Raw genomic sequence first — 22,717 nt, forward strand, 5'->3', positions numbered from 1 at the left:
TTCCAACTCAACTCCTGTGAGTCTATGTACAACACTCTCACATGCACTCTTAGATCATTAGGTTCTGCCCCTCTTGCGTGAGCCTTGCTTTGGGACCCTTGAACTCCCTCTGAACCTGGACACATAAGAGCTGGCCCTTCCACACTACACTTACTCTTGGTTATACAATCTGGGTGTGAGCACTGCCCGGGATCCCTTGAGGTCCTTAAGGAACTCTAACACACCCAGGTATGAGAATGGCTTTGGAACAATATTGTTATTTGAAGTGGTTTATTACATAACTCAGAGAGGAAGTTAGGATTTGGCTTCCTATGGTTGTAACTTCTTATTTTTACATTTCTTATGTAATTCTATCACAGGGTTTGTAATAATTTATAAACAAATATTGGAGTGGTTAGTGAAAAGGGATGGAGAAATATGCATGCTATAGTTAAAAGGTAGAAAACATGTTATTAGGTTTATATTCCAAGTTGTGCAATAGAAATCATATTTAGGATTCATACAGTGCATTATGTATCATGTTCTTAGCATTAATGATTCCTGCTTCAGCATCTCATTCATTAATCCATGCTACGTGTCCATCGCTTAGAAATCCTGCTTCTAGGACGAATAAATAAAAATTGTTACTCATGAAGTCGTTTCTTAATAAGTCTGCAACTCTTTTGTATATTTAGAAATCATGCCTTAGGAATTCTGTCATCTACATGTGCATATTAGATATCATGTCCTAGGATCCCGTTTGCATTTTGTTTAAAAATGCCTAGTTAATCACTGATTCATGAAAAAGGTAGTAAGGTAATAATTTTTACATTGCAATGTTTCTGAATAACTGGTAATATTCTCCGCAACTTGTCACGACCCGGATTTCCCACCATCGGGAGTCGTGATGGTGCCTACTACTGAAGCTAGGCCAGCCAAGTATTAAAACATTTTTGATAACATTCACAACAATATAAACAAAACGATACAATTAAATAAAAGCGGAAGTCTAAATACGTCTCTACCCAGAGTCTGGTGTCACTAACTCACGAACTACTAGAGAGTACTACAAACAAGGCTTGAATAAAAGATACAATGCTTTGTTCCGATACAAAAGGGAAACAATCCAAGTAAAATAGGAAGGGACTCCAGCCTGCGGACGTCAGCTAGGCTACCTCGAAAGTCCCTGGACTGAAGTCAGCTCCCGATCAAATCCTACTATTGAGGTCGAAAAGCTGCTCCTGGATCTATGCAAAAAGATGCACAGAGTGTAGCATCAGCACAACCGACCCCATGTGCTGGTAAGTGCCCAGCCTAACCTCGGCGAAGTAGTGACGAGGCTAGAACCGGACTCAAAATAAACCTGTACAGTTCATATATATATATATATATACACATGCAGCGGAAAAGAGACACAGAAATAATCAGTCAATGTGGGAGGGGGAAACATGCTGTGGGGAGTTAACAGTTTCAAAAAGAAATCCTCAATAACAGAAAGAAACAACAAGTCTGAATATCATCAAGAATCAAAAGTCAAAAATTTGCATGGCATCACCCTTCGTGCTTTTACTCTCGTCCTCTCCAAAATAATACACGGCATCACCCTTCGTGCTTTACGCTCTTCCTCACCCAAACAACAATCACAAGACAATTAGGGTAAGGGAAGCTATAACCTCGAAGTAAATCAAATAACAGCAAGTAATGAAAAAAAATAACATAACTCGGATATCAACAAAGAATCAGAAAGCAACAAATGCATGGCATCACCCTTCGTGCTTTTACTCTCATAAACTCTCATATCAAGGCACGGAATGACCCTTCGTGTATAAATATTCAAAACGTGGCACGGTATGACCCTTCGTGCATAAATATTCAAACATGGCACGGAATGACCCTTCGTGCATAAATATTCAAAAGGTGGCACGGTATAACCCTTCGTGCATAATCGCTTATGCTCACCCAATCAACAATCACAACCAAACGGGGCGAGAGGATAGACAAACAATATTAAACATCCCGGCAAGGGAGGACAGATGTAATACTTAAATCCTGGCAAGGGAGCAACAACTATAATAAACTACACATCCCGGCAAGGGAATAATTACATCACTTTCTCTTTTGATCACTTCTTGCTCAATTATCATATTCTCGTTCGAGCCAATGCTCCAAGAATGTACAAATCATAATTCTTCCTCAAACTCTTCACATTATATGAAAATTATCATTTTAACAAGGAAGAGGTATCACAAAATCCGAATAAACACAAACAAGACTCACGGTCATGCTAGACTCTGGTGCATAGATACTTGTCACCATGCCTATACACCGTACTCAACAATTAGCAAATAGCAAACAACACTCTAATCGTATTCCCTCAAGACAAAGTTAGAACAAACACTTACCTCGGTCCAAAGAATAGCAATCAACCCTCAAATACCGCCTTTCCTTTATAATCCGACTCCGAAACAATGATATATAGGCATAATTAATTCAATAATATCAATAAAGACTCGATAACAAAATTCCATAGCTTAGATATGAAGTTCCTAGCATTTTTCCAAAATACCAAAATTCGACCCCGGGCTCACATGGTCCGAACACGAGGCTCAGACCAAAACCCGATTACCCATAACCCCACGAGTTCAAATATATAATTTATTTTAAGATCCGACCCCAAATTGAGGTTGAATCACTCAAAATTCCCAAAAACCTAACTCTACCCAAAACCCCTAATTTCTACTCTAAATTACATGTTTTAGGCTTAGGAATTCAATAGATATTTATGGAAAATAAAGAAAACGAGTTGAAATTTACTAACCCAAGAAGTATGGGTGAAAGAGAGCTTCAATGGATGCCTAAGGACCTTGGAGAAGAAATAGTTCGTGTGTTTTTATGAAAATACCGTAACTACACTGTTCTGGAATTAAAATTTATAACTAGGAAAAAATTGCTCTATGCGATCGCGAAGAGATTCATACGATCGCATAGGGGAAGAGAAGGTTGGTCTCTGCGATCGCGAGCGCATTGTGATCGCATAGAAGAAAGGACTTCGCACTTTTAGGTTTGGTTTTATGAACTGCGATCGCGGAAGAAGGATGCTATCGCATTGAATGAATTGTGGCTAAGCTACGCGATCGCGGATGAATCTATGCGATCGCATAGAACAAAACTGGGCACCTGGAAGCTTACACCATGCGATCGCGATGCTGCCTATGCGATCGCATAGAATTAAATATCAGAACACCAGAACTGCTACTTTCTGCAACTTTTTCTAATGCTAAAACCATCCCGAGACACATCCGAATCACACCCGAGCCCTCGGGGCTCCTAACCAAACATGCACTCTAACTCAAAAACATCCTACGAACTCAACCATGCGATCAAATCGCCAAAATAACATCAAAAAAACCGAATCAAGCCTCAAAATCACTAGTTTTTCTTCAAACTTCATAAGCTTTCAAATTTAGAGTTTTAAGTCCGAAACAAGTCAAATGACGTCTAATTTCAACCAAACTTCACAGAAACATCTTAAACTACATATAAGACTTGTACCGGGCACCAGAACCAAAATGCGGGCCCGATACCAACACGTTCTAAACAATTTTCATTTCAATTTTCTTTATAAATTTCAGAAAACAATTCTTACTCAAAAATTCGTTTCTCGGAATTGGGACCTTGGAATTCAATTCCGGGCATATGCCCAAGTCCCATATTTTCCTGCGGACCTCCCGGGACCGTCAAATCACAGGCCCGGGTCCGTTTACCTAAAATATTGATCGAAGTCAAATTTATTCATTTTAACCTCAAAATTTAGCATTTTTCACAGAATTTCATATTTAAGCTTTTCAGTTACGCGCCCGACTGCGCATGCAAATGAGGCGACTCTAAATGAGGTTTTCAAGGCCTCGGAGACACAGATGGATAAAAAACCAGGTGATGGCCCCTTTGGGTCGTCACATTCTCCACCTCTAAAACAACTGTTCGTCCTCGAACGGACATAAGAAGGAAGTACCTAAGTCGGGGTAAAGGTGAGGATAACGGTCCCGCATATCGGACTCGGACTCCTAGGTCGATGCCTCAGGAGGCTGACCACTCCACTGAACACGAACCGAAGGAAAACCCTTCGACCTCAACTCGCGAACCTGCCGGTCTAGAATAGCTACCGGCTCCTCCTCATAAGATAAGTCCTTGTTCAACTGGACAGTGCTGAAATCTAATACGTGGGATGGATCGCCGTGATATTTCTGAAGCATGGACACATGAAACACTGGATGTACGGCTGATAAGCTCGGTGGCAATGCAAGTCTATAAGACACCTCTCCCACTCGATCAAGAATCTCAAATGGACTAATGAACCTAAGGCTAAGCTTGCTCTTCTTCCCAAATCTTATCACGCCCTTCATAGGCGACACACAAAGCAATACCCGCTCACCCACCATGAAAGCCACATCTCGAACCTTACGATCTGCATAGCTCTTTTGCCTGGACTGAGCTGTACGAAGCCTATCCTGAATGATCCTAACCTTGTCCAAGGCCTTCTGGACCAGATTAGTACCCAACAACCGAGCCTCCCCCGGCTCAAACCATCCAACCGGAGATCGATATCGCCTACCATACAAAGCCTCATAAGGAGCCATCTGGATACTTGACTGACAGCTGTTGTTGTAGGCAAACTCTGCTAAAGGCAAGAACTGATCCCACGAACCTCCAAAGTCAATGACACAAGCTCGGAGCATATCCTCCAATATCTGAATAGTCCGCTCGGACTGCCCGTCCGTCTGAGGATGAAATGCTGTACTCAACTCAACCTGAATGCCTAACTCTCGCTGGACAGCTTTCCATAAACGCGAGGTAAACTGCGTACCTCAGTCCGAGATGATAGATACCGGCACACCATGAAGGTGAACAATCTCCCGGATATAGATCTCAGCTAACCTCTCGAACGAATAGGAGACTGCCACAGGAATGAAATGCGCTGACTTGGTCAGCCTATCAACAATGACCCAAACTGCGTCGAACTTCCTCCAAGTCTGCGGGAGCCCAACAACGAAGTCCATATTGATCCGCTCCCACTTCCACTTGGGAAGCTCAATCCTCTGAAATAAACCACCAGGCCTCTGATGCTCATACTTAACCTGCTGACAATTCAAACACCGAGCCACATAGGCAACGATATCCTTCTTCATTCTACGCCACCAATAATGCTGCCGCAAGTCCTGATACATCTTCACGGCGCTCAGATGAATAGAGTACCGGGAGTTATGGGCCTTCTCTAAAATCAACTCTCGAAGCCCACCCACATTAGGCACACAAACTCGACCCTGCAATCTCAAAACTCCATCATTACCTAAGGTAACCTGCTTGGCACCTCCACATTGCACCGTGTCTCTAAGGACACATAAATGGGGATCATCAAACTGCCGATCACGGATACACTCCCATAATGAAGAACGAGCGATCGTGCAAGCTAATACTCTAATAGGTTCAGAAATATCCAACCTCACTAACTGATTGGCCAAAGCCTGAACGTCCAAAGCAAGCGGTCTCTCACCGACCGGAATATAAGCAAGACTGCCCATACTGGCTGACTTCCTACTCAAGGCATCGGCCACCACATTGGCCTTTCCCGGGTGATATAGGATAGTGATGTCATAATCTTTTAACAACTCCAACCACCTCCTCTGCCTCAAAGTCAACTCCTTTTGCTTGAACAATACTGAAGACTCTTATGATCCGTGAACACCTCACACGCCACACCATACAGATAGTGCCTCCAAATCTTCAATGCATGAACAATGGCTTCCAACTCCAAATCATGCACTGGATAGTTCTTCTCATGAACCTTCAACAGCCGCGGAGCATATGCAATGACCTTGACATCCTGCACCAACACTGCACCAAGTCCAATACGAGATGCATCACAATAGACTGTATAAGGCCCTGAACCTGTGGGCAAAACCAATATCGGTGCCGTAGTTAGAGCTGTCTTGAGCTTCTGAAAGCTCGCCTCACACTCGTCTGACCATCTGAACTGGGCTCCCTTCTGGGTCAACCTGGTCATCAGGGCTGCAATGGATGAAAACCCCTCCACGAACCGGTGGTAGTAACCTACTAACCCCAAGAAACTCCAAATCTCTGTAGCTGAAGCTGGTCGAGGCCAGTTCTTGACTGCCTCTATCTTCTTCAGGTCCACCTGAATACCCTCTACTAATACAAAATGACCCAGAAATGCAACCGAGCTCAACCAGAACTCACACTTTGAGAACTTAGCATATAACTGACTATCCCTCAAGATCTGAAGAACCACTCTAAGATGCTGCTCGTGCTCCTCTTGGCTGCAGGAATATATCAAAATATCATCAATGAAGACTATCACGAACGAGTCCAAATAAGGCCTGAACACTCGGTTCATCAAATCCATAAAGGCTGCTAGGGCATTGGTCAACCCAAATGACATAACCAAGAACTCATAATGCCCGTACCGAGTGTGAAATGTTGTCTTAGGGACATCAGATGCCCTAATCCTCAACTGAAGGTAGCCAGATCTTAAGTAAATCTTTGAAAATAACTTGGCACCCTGAAGTTGATTGAACAAGTCATCTATCCTCATCAGTGGATACTTATTCTTAATTGTAACGTTGTTCAATTGTCGGTAATCAATGCACATTCTCATCGAGCCATCTTTTTTCTTTACAAACAAAACCGGAGCACCCCAAGTTGACACGCTGGGTCTAATGAAACCCTTCCCAAGCAAATCTTGTAACTGCTCCTTCAACTCTTTCAACTCTAGCGGGGCCATGCGATATGGCGGAATAAAAATGGGCTGAGTGCTCGGAGCCAAATCGATGCAAAAATCAATATCCCTATCGGGTGGCATCCCTGGAAAGTCTGATGGGAAAACCTCAGGAAACTCACAAACCACAGGCACAGAATCAATAGAGGGAATCTCAACACTGGAATCACGAACATAAGCCAAGTAGGCCAAACAACCCTTTTCGACCATACGCCGAGCCTTCACATACGAAATAACACTACGGGTAGAATGACCAGGAGTTCCTCTCCACACTAAACGGGGCAAATCCGGTAAGGCTAAAGTCACAATCTTGGCATGACAATCCAAGATCGCATGATACGGGGACAACCAATCCATCCCTAATATAACGTAGAAATCCACCATATCTAAGAGCAACAAATCAACACGGGTCTCAAGACCCCTAAACACCACAACATAGGAACGATGAACCCGATCAACCACTATAGAATCACCCACTGGTGTAGATACATATACAGGAATACTCAAGGCCTCACTAGGCATAACCAAGTAGGGTGCCAAATAGGACGACACATATGAATACATAGATCTAGGTCAAATAGCACTGAAGCATCTTTATCACAGACCAGAATAGTACCTGTAATAACAACATTGCATGACCCAACCTCTGGCCTGGCTGGCAAAGCATAACATCGAGGCTGGGCCCCACCTCCCTGAATCACATCCCTGGGATGATCGGCTGCTGGCTAACCCCTACCTCTGGCGGTCTGAGCTCCACCTCTATGACCTCTACCTCCACCTGTATGTCCTCTACCCTCGCCTTTAGATGGCTGGGCATGCTGTGGAGCAACTGGTGCCTGAATCATAGGATGAGGACCCTGTTGCTGAGAACTACCCGAAGCTTGAGGTAAAGTCTAACAATGTGACTCAGATCACCACAACCATAACATGCCCTCGGCTGCGGAGACTGCTGGACCTGTCGACCTGAATATCCTACCCTGAAGCTCTAAAGTGGTGGTGCACTGATTGGAGCTGGTGGTGCACTAAAAGACTGCTACTCAGAATAATATGGCTGAGAACCACTACCACCTGGAGTACCATGAGAGACCTGAAGAGCTGACTGAAAGGGCCTAGGAGGATGGCCTCTACCATACGAATCTCTACCTCCAGACGAGGTACCACTGAATCTGCCTGAATGACGGGGCCTCTTATCCGACTCATGACCACCTCCCTATGACAGAACCATCTCAACTCTACGGGCCACATTGGCCGTCTCCTGAAATGTGATCTCGCTCCCGGCCTCCTTGGCCATCTGAAGACGAATCGGCAAAATAAGACCATCAATAAGACCATCGATGAACCTGGTCTCATACTGGGTAACAGTCATGGAACCCTGCTGGAGGCGCTCAAACTGCCTCCGATAGGCCTCTCTCTGAGTAACGGGGAGAAACGTCTCTAGAAACAACACTGTAAACTGCTCCCTTGTCAAAGATAGCGATCCGGCTGGTCTCGCTAAGCAATAATCCCTCCAACAAGTCTTGGCGGATCCAAACAAGCAAAATGTAGCAAAATCAACCCCATTGGTCTCAACAATACCCATGTTTCTGAGAACCTCGTGGCAGCTATCTAGATAATCCTAGGGATCCTCAGTAGATGCACCGACAAAAGTAGAAGTGAAGAGCTTGGTAAACCTGTACAGTCTCCACAAAGCATCGGCGAACATAGCCACTCCATCGCCGGTTTGAGCTATGGCACCCGGCTGAACTACTCCAACTGGCTGAACCGTTGGAGTCTGAATCTGGGGAGCTACCTGCTCCGGAGTGCTTGTAGCAGGAGTCTGAGCCCCTCCTCCAGCCCGAGAAGTGGTTGGTGCTACAGGAAACAAACCTGTTCGGGTGACACTCTCCATAAGGCCCACCAATCGAACCAGGGTGTCCTTAAGAACTGGGGTGGCAATGAACCCCTCTGGGACCTTAGCTGGGCCCACTATAAATGTTGGGGCCGGAACCTCCTCCTCAAAATCAACCTGAGGCTCTACCACTGGTGATGCTGCTTGAGGTTGAACTCTGCCCCTACCTCGGCCTCTAGTACGGCGTCGGCCTCACCCTCTGCCCCTAGTGGGAGCTGCTGCTGGGGGATCGGGATGCTGAGCGGTCGATGAGGAAGAACGTGCTCGCCATCTGCGAAAGAACAGAGTAGAAATTCAATCAGTTATGGGGAAACAGAACCGCACGACAAGAAAAAACAGATGTGAAGTTTTCCTAACTCAGTAGCCTCTGCGGGATAAATACAGACGTCTCCGTACCGATCCCTCAGACTCTACCGAGCTTGTCCGTGAGTTGTGAGACCTAAGTAACCTAGTGCTCTGATACCAACTTGTCACGACCTGGATTTCCCACCATCGGGAGTCGTGATGGCACCTACTATTGGAGCTAGGCCAGCCAAGTATTAAAACATTTCTGATAACATTCGCAACAATATAAACAAAACGAGACAATTAAATAAAAGCGGAAGTCTTTAAACTTAGATAACTGAAATTAAATGCGGAAGTCTAAATACGTCTCTACCCAGAGTCTGGTGTCACTAACTCATGAACTACTACAAACAAGGTTTGAATAAAAGATACAATGCTTTGTTCCGATACAAAAGGGAAACAATCCAAGTAAAATAGGAAGGGACTCTGGCCTACGGACGTCAGCTAGGCTACCTCGAAAGTCCCTGGACTGAAGTCAGCTCCCGATCAAATCCTGCTACTGAGGTCCAAAAGCTGCTCTTGGATCTGTGCAAAAAGATGCACAGAATGTAGCATCAACACAACCGACCCCATATACTGGTAAGTGCCCAGCGTAACCTCGGCGAAGTAGTGACGAGGCTAGGACCGGACTCAAAATAAACCTGTACAGTTCATATATATATACACATGCAGCGGAAAAGAGACACAGAAATGATCAGTCAATGTGGGAGGGGGAAACATGCTGTGGGGAGTTAATAGTTTCAAATAGAAATCCTCAATAACAGAAAGAAACAACAATTCTGAATATCAACAAGGATCAAAAGTCAAAAATATACACGGCATCACCGTTCGTGCTTTACGCTCTTCCTCACCCAAACAACAATCACAAGACAATTAGGGTAAGGGAAGCTATAACCTCGAAGTAAATCAAATAACAACAAGTAATGAAAAAAAATAACATAACTCGGATATCAACAAAGAATCAGAAAGCAACAAATGCACGACATCACCCTACGTGCTTTTACTCTCATAAACTCTCATATCAAGGCACGAAATGACCCTTCGTGCATAAATATTCAAAACATGGCACGGTATGACCCTTCGTGCATAAATATTCAAACATGGCACAGAATGACCCTTCGTGCATAAATATTCAAAAGGTGGCACGGTATGACCCTTCGTGCATAATCGCTCTTCCTCACCCAATCAACAATCACAACCAAACGGGGCGAGGGGATAGACAAACAATATTAAACATCCCGGCAAGGGAGGACAAATATAATACATAAATCCCGGCAAGGGAGCAACAACTATAATAAACTACACGTCCCGGCAAGGGAATAATTACATCACTTTCTCTTTTGATCACTTCTTGCTCAATTATCATATTCTCGTTCGAGCCAACGCTCCAAGAATGTACAAATCATAATTCTTCCTCAAACTCTTCACATTATATGAACAAGGAAGAGGTATCACAAAATCCGAATAAACACAAACAAGACTCACGGTCATGCTAGACTCTGGTGCATAGATACTCATCACCATGCCTATACACCATACTCAACAATTAGCAAATAGCAAACAACACTCTAATCCTATTCCCTCAAACCAAAGTTAGAACAAACACTTACCTCGGTCCAAAGAATAGCAATCAAACCTCAAATACCGCCTTTCTTTTATAATCTGACTCTGAAACAACGATATCTAGGCATAATTAATTCAATAATATCAATAAAAACTCGATAACAAAATCCCATAGCTTAGATACGAAGTTCCTAGCATTCTTTCAAAAATACCAAAATTCGACCTCGTGCCCACATGGTCCAAACACGAGGATCAGACCAAAACCCGATTACACATAACCCCACGAGTTCAAATATATAATTTATTTTAAGATCCGACCCCAAATTGAGGTTGAATCACTCAAAATTACCAAAAACCTAACACTACCTAAAACCCCTAATTTCTACTCTAAATTACATGTTTTAGGCTTAGGAATTCAATAGATATTGATGGAAAATGAAGAAAACGAGTTGCAATTTACTAACCCAAGAAGTATGGGTGAAAGTGAGGTTCAATGGACGCTTAAGGACCTTGGAGAAGAAAGAGTTCGTGTGTTTTTATGAAAATCCCGTAACTATACTGTTCTGGAATTAAAATTTATAACTAGGCAAAATTGCTCTATGCGATCGCGAAGAGAGTCATGCGATCGCATAGGGGAAGGGAAGGTTGGTCTCTGCGATCGCGAACCAAGCATTGTGATCGCATAGAAGAAAGGACTTCGCACTTTCAGGTTTGGTTTTATGAACTGCGATCGCGGAAGAAGGATGCGATCGCATTGAATGAATTGTGGCTAAGCTACGCGATCGCGGATGAATCTATGCGATCGCATAGAATAAAACTGGGCACCTGAAAGCTTACACTATGCGATCGCGATGCTGCCTATGCGATCACATAGAATTAAATATCAGAACACCAGAACTGCTACTTTCTGTGACTTTTTCTAATGCTAAAACCATCCTGAGACACATCCGAATCACACCCGAGCCCTCGGGGCTCCTAACCAAACATGCACTCTAACTCAAAAACATCCTACAAACTCAACTGTGCGATCAAATCGCCAAAATAACATAAAAAACAACGAATCAAACCTCAAAATCACTAGTTTTTCTTCAAACTACATAAACTTTCAAATTTAGAGTTTTAAATTCGAAACATGTCAAATGACGTCCAATTTCAACCAAACTTCACAGAAACATCTTAAACTATATATAAGACCTGTACCGGGCGCGGGAACCAAAATGCGGGCACGATACCAACACGTTCTAAACAATTTTCATTTCAATTTTCTTTATAAATTTCAGAAAACAAATTTTACTCAAAAATTCGTTTCTCGGACTTGGGACCTCAGAATTCAATTTCGGGCATATGTCCAAGTCCCATATTTTCCTACGGACCTCCCGGGACCGTCAAATCACAGGTCCGGGTTCATTTACCCAAAATATTGACCGAAGTCAAATTTATTCATTTTAACCTCAAAATTTAGTATTTTTCACAGAATTTCATATTTAAGCTTTCCGGTTACACGCTCGGACTGCGCAGGCAAATCGAGGCGACTCTAAATGAGGTTTTCAAGGCCTCGGAGACACAGATGGATAAGAAAATAGGTGATGACCCCTTTGGGTCGTCATACAACTAGAACAACATGTTTTAGGTAACAATAAACTCCAAACTATCTTAGCATTTCTGAATAACTACTGAATACTGCTTACGCCTAGGCAAACCTTAGGTAATTACTTAAATAAAACTGGTACACTTCGAGAGTGATTATTTTATGTGCCGCGCGACATCTTAATTTCTTATTTAAAATTTACTGTTAGTTGTTAGCTTTTATGTTTTCATCTCATTTTTCATAAATGTTAGACTTATCTAGTTGTAGAGACAAGGTGCCGTCACGATGGTTCACGGAGGCAGAACTTGGGTCGTGACATGTTTATCACATTTGTCAAGAAAGGAATGTAAGGAATTTCAAGAATCCTGCAAGGAATTTCAAGACGCAAAGAAGGGTTGCTCATCAAGTGGTAAAACAAGTGATACAAGAGATTCATCAGAGAGCAAGTAGGAATTAGACTCAGTAAATATATGGAAATTTTAAATTTCTACTTATAGTTGCAGGTTTTGTGGTGTAAATAGAGGGATACTTTGGGGTGTAAGTTTAGGTCCAATGTCTAAACAACATACATAACATAAATATAACTACGACAAACTAATCTAGCTAAATGAAATCAAAGCTAACACAATAAATTGGAAAATCACCCTAAAAGCCTCCCCGTGTCCACGTCTCGAAATCGGGTAAAAGTCACAAATTACGAACACTCATTCACTCACAATTCTAATTATGTCAAATTTACTCAAATCTGATACCAAATATCGATCAACACTCTAAAATTCAGCCTAAGAACTTTTCTCAAATTTCCCCAATTTCTCACCCAAATTACTTAATTAAATGATGAAATCAACTATAGATTAATGGATACAACCAAAAACGAGTTAGGAATTATTACCCAATAGCTTCATCTGAAAATCCTTCAATTTGAGCTCTCAAAGTCCCAAAATGAAAATGAGATCAAACCCTCAAAATTTCACTTTTCCTGCCTAACGAAATCGCTTCTGTGAGCCTTCAACTGCACCTGCGGGAAAATCATCGCAGGTGCAAAAATCACTCAAGTGGAACTAGGTCTGCATCTACGAACAAGGGCCACATCTGTGAGCCCTCACTTGCGCTCCTCTTCCGCTTCTGCCTGTTCGCTTCTACGAATCTATCGCCGCAACTACAAACCCAGCTAGACTTGGCCAAAACCTCTTCTGCGGAACTGCACATGCAGCCCAAAGTGCACATGTATGATTACATCAGGTGTAGCCGCTTCAATAATTACATATGTCCCAAACTCAATCCGTTTAAGCATTCGAAATACACCCTAGGCCCCCGGGACCTTGACCAAACATACCAACCAATCCTAAAATACCATATGGACTTAGTCGATCCCTCAAACCACATCAAACAACGCAAAAATCATGAACCATCATCCGATTCAAACTTAAGAAATTTGAAACTTAAAAATTTGACAATCGATGTCGAAACCCATCAAACCACGTCCGATTGACCCCAAATTTTGAACACAAGTCATATTCAACCCTACGGACCTACTCCAACCTCCGATATCAGAATCCAACCCCGATATAAAAAATTCCACTACCAGTCCGCGGTACCTCCTTTAGGGGCATTTTTGTCTAGAAAAATCGGCCTTGTATAAATACTTCATTTTTCAGATTTTTAGGTTATCTTATCTGTAACTGAGCACATGAACACCATTTTTAGCTATTTTGAGTAATTGTGTAGCTAGTGTAACATTGAATCTTCGAATCTTAGCTTGTAATTATATTTTATGGGTTATTCTTCATCTCAATATCTGATTTCTTCCATTATTATGAATAGCTAAACCCATTAGCTAGGGTTGTAGCTCAACCCTAGTGTGGGTATTTGATGGGTCTCTTGTTTTAGGGCTTAGATGTTTATGGGTGGTTGATATTTGGCCTGATTCGTATTTTTCATGTTGAATTAGGGGTTGCAAACACTAATTTGTGCCTTTTTGACTTGGGCTTTTCTTGAGAAAGAGAGCTTGAGTCTAGGAAAATTAGGCCAACAAGGAATTGGGGCATATTCAAGAGATTGATAGCCCCAATTAAAGGGTTAAACCTAGAGATAGTAATACCAGTTTGAGCGTATATTGCTTGCACAATTTTGACACCCAATTGGTCTTGAGATAGTCAATTAGGGCAAAGTCACTCAAGCTACTGAGACGTATAAAGTGAGTAGTTTCGTACATTGGCTATATCGCGATCCCAAACATAACAACTTTGCCTTAGGCTTTAGAACCGGTCAAGTATTCACCTAGGGGAAAGTCACTTCCCTAGTGCCTCTTTAACCACTTAGAAAACATTACAAATATTTATACTTAGCTCAGTTTAACACATCATTAGTATAAATTAGAAGTAACAAACAAAAAAATATGATTGGAAGTGTAATCAAGAGCAATAAACACTGCTAGATTAGATATAAATCTAACTCCAAACATTGTGTTAGCTCCCTGTGGATTTGATCCCGATCTTTTCGGATAAAAGTTGCATCGACCGCTCTTGCCACTCTGTAGTAGTGTAGGGTTGGACCCGATCCCTTTTTGGTGCCGTTACTGGGGAGCTAAGTGGTTTTGGCTATCTATTTGAATAGTTTTGTGTATTGTTTTTCTTTCCTTCTGTGATATTAATTTGTGTGTGCCGCCAATTCAGGTACAAAATGGAGGCAAACAATAACAATGACCCTCTTGGAACGTGATCCCGGGGTAGGAGGTTGATGATAATGGTGAAGATGAGGTGCCTCTAGTACCTCAAGGATAAAGGAGAGGCCGCCAGACCAATGATAATGTTTCAGACCCTCCCCTGCCACATCCAAGAGTGCCTCCTTGGGTGCTTCCAAACCAAGGATATACTAGTGCAATTGTCCCACCCCGAATCTGGGCGGACAATTTCCAAATTACAAATGTGATGTTGACTTTGTTGGAGCAGCGAGGGTATTTCACAGGTGCTCCCCATCAGAATGCTTACAAACATCTTAAGGGCTTCATGGATACCTGTTGGGGGAGCAAGCAAACAAATATGTCAGAGGATGCACTTCGGTTGAGACTATTCCCTTTTTCACTTAGAGGGAAGGCGTTGGACTGACAAATATTCAACTTTCATCATTTCAAGTCTAAATAAGCTATGGACCTCAAAAACATAACCCAAACATGCCCCTAAGCCCAAAATTATCCAACGGATCTAACGAAATTGATGGAAGTCCATTCTAGAGTCTTCTTCACACAGTTCCAACTACGGTCCAAATTCTATGACTTGAGCCTCCATTTAGGAACTAAGTGTCCCAAAATACTCCAAAGACCAAAATGAAACCACCCGACAAGTCACAATAGCAGAAATAGATTTGGGAAAGAAATTAATAGGGGATCAGGGCTATAACTCTCAAAACGACCGGCAGGGTCATTACATTCTCCCCCTTTTAAAACAATCGTTCGTCCTCGAATGAGCATAGAGACCTACCTGAAGTGGTGAAAAGATAAGGATAACGGTTGCACATATCCTGTTTGGTCTCCAAGTCGTATCCTCGACCGTCTGACCCCTCCACTAAACCTTTACTGATTCAATGTTCTTTGACTTTAACTTTTGAACTTGCCTGTCCAAAATAGCCACTAGCTCTTCAACATAGGATAGATCCTTGTCCAACTAGACTAAGATGAAATCTAACACATGATATGAATCGTCGTGATACTTCTGGAGCATCGAAACATGAAATATCGGATGAACTCCAACTAGGCTGGGAGGTAAGGCAAGGGGGATGGGTGCACGACAGCATGTCGACTCGGCTGGGGATATTTAGGCTTTTACCATTTCAGATTGTTCTTGTGAATTTGTCCCCCTCCCTTATGTGCAATTACTTGTTTAATTTCTTTAAGCGTTTAGTTTCTTCTTCAAAAGCGAAACTGACATATCTTCTTTGTTTCCTTCCTTTATTGTTACTTTAAATTATGAAAATGCTGTATTTATCGCTTTCTTAACGTGCAAATACGTGTCAACATGTTTTTAATTATTTCACAATCATGCTCAAGATGATACTCCACTCATGCCAAACAAATACTATAGCAACGCTTTAATGAGTGGTTGCGCTCTTCCTATATCATTACCCCCTAAATTCGAAAAGACATATTTGCGATAAAACTTGTCGATCAACGGTGCAGTCGACAATTCCGTGCCTTCCCTCTTGAGTTGTCCGCTCAAGGGTACCGGTCTAAAACCCCATAGAAACCATACTCTGTTAAAATGTGCATGTATCATGTTCAAACCTAGTCGGGTCACTTATGTTGTCCACATAATGATCCTTTAAGATAGCCTTGTCCAAAGTCCACTGGGTTTCTCTAAACCCAAACGGACGTCATCACGTTCTGTACATTTATTTGGAGAACTAAATGCTTCATGCTAATTGTTGATATTAAATAATCGAGTCCGGTGGGGGTATGGTCTTAACCCTTTTGTTTTGCAAAAAATGAAGAACGAGGTCCCCAGCTTCGGTATGATTAGCACACCCCACTCTTTCTAGACTGGTGGAGGAATCTTCCATCAAATGACCAAATCAACGAATGGAAAGAGAGAGCCGCCAGATCCAACGAAAAGCTGGAATATCTGGAATACAGCCTGTTGGAATTGGAAGGAAAGGTGAGGAAGAGAGTCACCGATTGCCAGAATGCTGGGTGAAATGTAGGAGAACATTTGGCAAAGGCATTTTTACTGGTGAACCTACGCGAGCTGGAGGATTTGATCAACGAGAACATTCAACCTGTGGAAGGTCCTTCTTGGACCAAATAGATAGGAGTTTACCTTTTTCGCTTTATGAATGTAATAAGGCCAATAGCTATTAGTGACTTTTATTTCTTGTTTATTTAGTGTCATTTTGGGATTCGTCTATTTTCATCAATAAAATGAGGCATTTAACATTCTAAGTTCTCCAAGTCTATTTGTCGCTAGGCCTACCTCGGGCACAAAGAGGTTCCCAAATTAGGACACGCTTTACATTCCCGCACTATGTGTTTAAATATTGCAATACTTTTTTGTATAATCCTCACTGACTTGATTACCTTTTATTTTTATTTTTATTTTTGTTTTTATTCCCCTCCCCTAAGGTTAGTGCGTGCACTCTGGCATCATCATCTTATTCCACGAGATCTAGGGGCCTCCACCAACTCCTCCTCTTAGTCCTGTTAAAAGCAAGACCAAAGGCAAGATGGAAGATTTGAACAACGTCAGGAAGGAGAACCCAACTGAATGGGTTGAGGCCACTGATGGCCATGGTATTCGGGTTCCTAATGAGAATGTGTCACAACTTGAACAGAAGCTGCTGAAATTCCAAGAAGAGCTCGATCAGGTTCGAAATCTGGCAAACATGTCATTTTCCCTCAGCACCGCAGATATCAACTTCCCCAACACTCAAAACCCTACACCTCCTCAAAATATCCCAAAACAACAGAATCATCCCTCTCCTCACCATCACACTGTTCCACCGAAGACCCAATGCAACACCTGCCATACCCCAAACAACACTTCATTATTCATCCCAGAACCCCAAAACTCCACAAACGACCATTTCCATACCCACACACTAGGCCACCATAACACTCCTATCTATGTGGAGACCATGCCACACTCCACCCAACCTATCTCAAGCACACCTGAGTCTGATGAAAAGGATCTGATTATCAGGAACCTAGCTGAGAAACTTAAGAAATTAACTAGCTGGATTCAGGGCATTGAGGGAATCAAAGGAATTGAAGGGCTGAACTATGAGGATCTTTGCATACAGCCCGATGTCGAACTATCCGAGGGGTACAAACCTCCTAAGTTCAAAATGTTTGAAGGTACGGGTGATCCAAGGGTCCATCTAAGGAAATACTGCGACAAGTTGGTTGGAGTAGGGAAAGACGAGAGAATCTGCATGAAGCTGTTCATGAGGAGTTTGAAAGAAGATGCATTATCTTGGTACATCAGCCAAGATCCCAAGAAGTGGTCAAGCCAGGTAGGCATGGTATCTGACTTTATGGATAGATTCAGGTTTAATACATAGAATGCGCCAGACGTATTCTATATTCAGAATTTAAAGAAGAAGCCCCAGAGACGTTTCGCAAGTATGCAACTTGCTGGAGGTCCGAAGCTTTAAGGTTAGACTCGCCTTGGAGGAGGAGCAAATGAACAAATTCTTTATCCAAGCTCAGGACCCACAGCACTATGAATGGCTGATGATGATTGAGAACCACAACTTCTCCGAATTATCAAATTAGGCGAGAGGATTGAAGAAGGTACCAAAAGTGGTATGGTTACAAACTTCGAGGCCTTGCAAGCTACAAATAAGGCCTTACAGTCTGGTGGTGTGTCCAAGAAGAGGGGCGTAGGGGCCGTGATGGTTTCACAAAAGACCAAGTCTCCCCTCAAATACCAAACTTACCGAACACCTCCACTCACATACCAACCAATCCCAAATTACCAAGCACCCTCACCTTTATACCAAGCTCCGCCACCCACTTATCAGTCACCTCCACCCCCTACATATCAACCTACTTCACCTAGATACTCCCAGCCTGCTCATGTCTACCAGACCTATAATGCTCAACCATCCCATGATCAATCACCCCCTACAAAAACTTCTCTCGAAATCGACTAAATTTTGATCGCAGACCTCCAAAACAATATACGGCCATTGCCGAACCCATTGATCAACTGTATGAGAGACTCAAAGCTGCTGGTTATATCACCCCCATCCTTGATGCAACCCTTGGGAACCCTTCTTAGTGGGTTAACCCAAACAAATCCTATGCATACCATTCCGGCATGAAAGGTCACACCATCGATGAATGCCGCTCCTTGAAAACAAGATACAGTCCATGATTGATAACAATATCATTATGGCAAAGGAACCCGCTACAAACGTCCGCAACAACCCTCTACCAGACCATAAGGGTGGAGGTATCCACATAATTAAAATAGAAGATGACTGGGATCCCCGAGGGGTCAATCGGGTTGATCGTACAAGGTGATGACCCAAAGAAACCAACAATTACTCTCAATCCAATCATAGTCCAGATTCAACCGTTTGAGGACACTTAGGTGAATATGTTGTGCCATTTGAGTTTGAAGCAACATCATTCGCAAAGACACCAGCACCAATTGAGGTTGGATTCGTATCTTTGGCAAATACACCCGCACCATTTGAGGTTGCAGTCATGCCACCTAAGGTACATGTACCATTTGGGGTGAGGATAGCCACACCGATCCCAGTGGAAATTTAAACCATGTCACCATTCTATACAAATGTTGTACCTTGAGACTATACAGCTGAGGAAAAAAGGAAAGATAGGGTCCGGTTTGAAGAAACTGTTGCAGTACAGGGTATGACAAGAACTGGTAGAGTCTATACCCCTGAACATATAGCTAAATCGAGCAAGCATGCCTCCAATCAGCCACCCCTCATTGAGACAGGTCCGGACGACCTTTGGAGAAAGATACAGGCCAAGGAATATTCGGTCATCGACCAGTTAAACAAGACGCCAACATAAATATCCATTCTTTCTTTGCTGCAAAACTCTGAGGCACACGAGAACACTCTATTAAAGGTGCTAAGTGAAGCATATGTACCGAGTAACATCACTGGCGGGGAAATGGCTAATATGGTAGGACAAGTGCTGGAAAGCCATAAGATCACCTTTCATGAGGACGAACTGCCACCTGAAGGGTTGGGGCACAACAAGGCACTGCAAATCACCGTGCAATGTAAAGATTATTTCATCACCAAAATCTTGATCGATGGAGGTTACAGTCTTAACATTTATCCGCTGGTAATGCTCAAGAAGTTGGGTAAAGGGCTGCATGAGATAATAGAAGGAGCAGTAAATGTGAAAGCCTTTGATGGTTCTCATAGGTCAACCATTGGTGAGATTATTCTATGCTTGCAGATGGGGCCACCATGGTTCGAGGTCGATTTCCAGGTGATAGATGTGCCCGCATCTTACAACTTGTTCCTGGGACGGCCATGGATTCATGTTGCTGGGGCCATAGCATCAACGCTGCATCAGGCAGTAAAGTTCGAATGGAATCACCAGGAGGTGATCATTCATGGCGACGGTAGAAACCCTATATACAGTCTCCATACCATTCCGACGATCGAGGGAAGAAGGAAAGGTGGGGAAACCTACCACCACATCGAACGAGTCAATGCTATCGACAAAGACAAATGGTGGGATAGAAAAATCGAGAGTATACTAAATTGGAATGGGTACGAACCTGGAAAAGAGCTCGGCAAGAATCTCCAAGGAATCTCTAAGCCTATAAAACTCAAGATACATGGCACTACTTTTGGTCTGGGATATGATTACACCTGGGAAGAATTCAATAACTGGTCACCACCATGGTGCGGTCCTTACTATCCACTGGAGCAGCCAATACCGCATTTGGAGCAGACTTTCCAATAGGCTGACGTTATTTATGGGTCAGACGAAAAAGAAGCCCTTGCAGCAGTGAAGAACTTGTTTCTAAAAGACAGTGATATGGACTGTTGTGTTGTTCTCGAGGAGGAGGGGGAGGAAGGCCCTTCCATACAGGCTGTGAGCAGAGGGGCATATCTCAAGAATTGGACTATCAGGACAACCAAAGCCCGAGGTGCCTCAGGGTAGCAAGGCTAAAACAAGCGTTATTCATTGTTTATACTAAATGATTTTCTTTTCTCATTTTTAATTCCCACAATAAGATCTTCAATGTTCAAAACTGTTATTCAACTTATCAGAAGCATTTTGATTTTTCCTTATGAATTAATATTTATTGCTATCGTTTCTTTCCTTACTTTACCAATACAACATTACTATTACTTATCTTGATGAACCAATGACTGTGATATGCAATGCAATGAGACGACGCAACAAACGGACATTGATTTAGACGAATATGACATACCTGACGAGATTGTCAAAGAAGTTGAGAAATTTGAGAACAGACCTAAGTCCAACCTGTGCGAGACCGAATTTGTCAACCTGGGAGATGCAGAAAACATCAAGGAAACACGAATCAACGTTCACCTCTCGCCATCAGAAAAGAAAGAATACACAGAATTTCTAAAGGAATATAAGGACATATTCGTCTGGTCGTATGATGACATGACTAGTCTAAGTACTTCTATTGTGGCTTACAAACTGCCAACGTGTCCACCGGTAAAGTAAAATCTTAGAAAATTCAAACCTGATATGAGTTTGAAAATCAAGGAAGAAGTCACCAAGCAGGTCAAAGCTAAGGTTCTTACGGTAGGGGAATACCCGACATGGTTAGCCAATATTGTGCTAGTGCCAAAGAAGGATGGGAAGGTCAGAGTCTATGTCGACTACCGGGATCTCAACCGGTCCAGTCCAAAAGATGACTTCCCTTTGCCGAATATACACATCCTGATTGACAATTGCGCCAAGCATGAGCTGCAGTCATTTGTAGATTGCTTCGCTGGTTTTCATCAGATCTGGATGGACGAAGAAGATGCTGAGAAAAAAACTTTCATTATGCCGTGAGGAATGTACTATTACAAGATGATTCCATTCAGCCTGAAGAATGCAGGGCCTACCTACATGAGGGCCATGACTACCATTTTCCATGATATGATACACAAGGAGATAGATGTATATGTAGATGATGTTATTATCAAATCTAAGAAGGCCACTAACCACATGGAAAACCTAAGGAAGTTCTTCAATAGACTGCGGAGGTACAACCTAAAACCAAACCTCGCAAAGTGCGCATTCGGGGTTCCGACCGGAAAATTGCTTAGGTTTATTGTGAGCCGCCGAGGAATAGAACTAGATCCATCAAAAGTCAAAGCCATTCAAGAACTACCACTATCAAAGAATAAGAAGGATGTGATGAGTTTCTTGGGGAGGCTTAACTATATCAGCTGATTAATAGCACAGTCTACAGTTATCTGTGAGCCAATCTTTAAGATGTTGAAAAAGGACGCCGCTACCAAATGGACTGATGACTGTTAAAGGGACTTCGACAGAATCAAGGAGTACCTATCAACACCACCAGTCTTAGTCCCACCCGAGCTAGGTAGACCCTTACTACTCTACCTTGCAGTGTTAGATGGAGCTTTTAGCTGCATTCTGGGACAACATGATAAAATGGGGAGGAAGTAACAGGCTATTTATTATCTCAGTAAGAAGTTCACCCCGTACGAGGACCGATATTCTCTATTGGAATGCACCTATTGTGCTTTGACTTGGGTATCTCAGAAGCTGAGACATTACTTCTGCGCATATACTACATATCTCATATCGAGAATGGATCCCTTGAAGTACATCTTTCAGAAGCCCATACCCACCAGTAAGCTGGACAAGCGGAAAATCCTGTTAAGTGAGTTCGACATTGTCTACATAACTCAGAAAGTGGCCAAGGGACAAGCACTGGCACACCACCTCACTAAGAATCCCGTGGATGGAGAATACAAACCCCTGAAAATGTATTTCCTGATGAAGAGGTATCATTCATAGGAGAAGACATTGCAGAATCCTATGATGGTTGGAGAATGTTTTTCGATGGAGCAGAAAACT

The sequence above is a fragment of the Nicotiana sylvestris genome, chromosome 4 (genome assembly GCF_000393655.2).
Source record: "Nicotiana sylvestris chromosome 4, ASM39365v2, whole genome shotgun sequence".
NCBI lineage: Eukaryota > Viridiplantae > Streptophyta > Magnoliopsida > Solanales > Solanaceae > Nicotiana > Nicotiana sylvestris.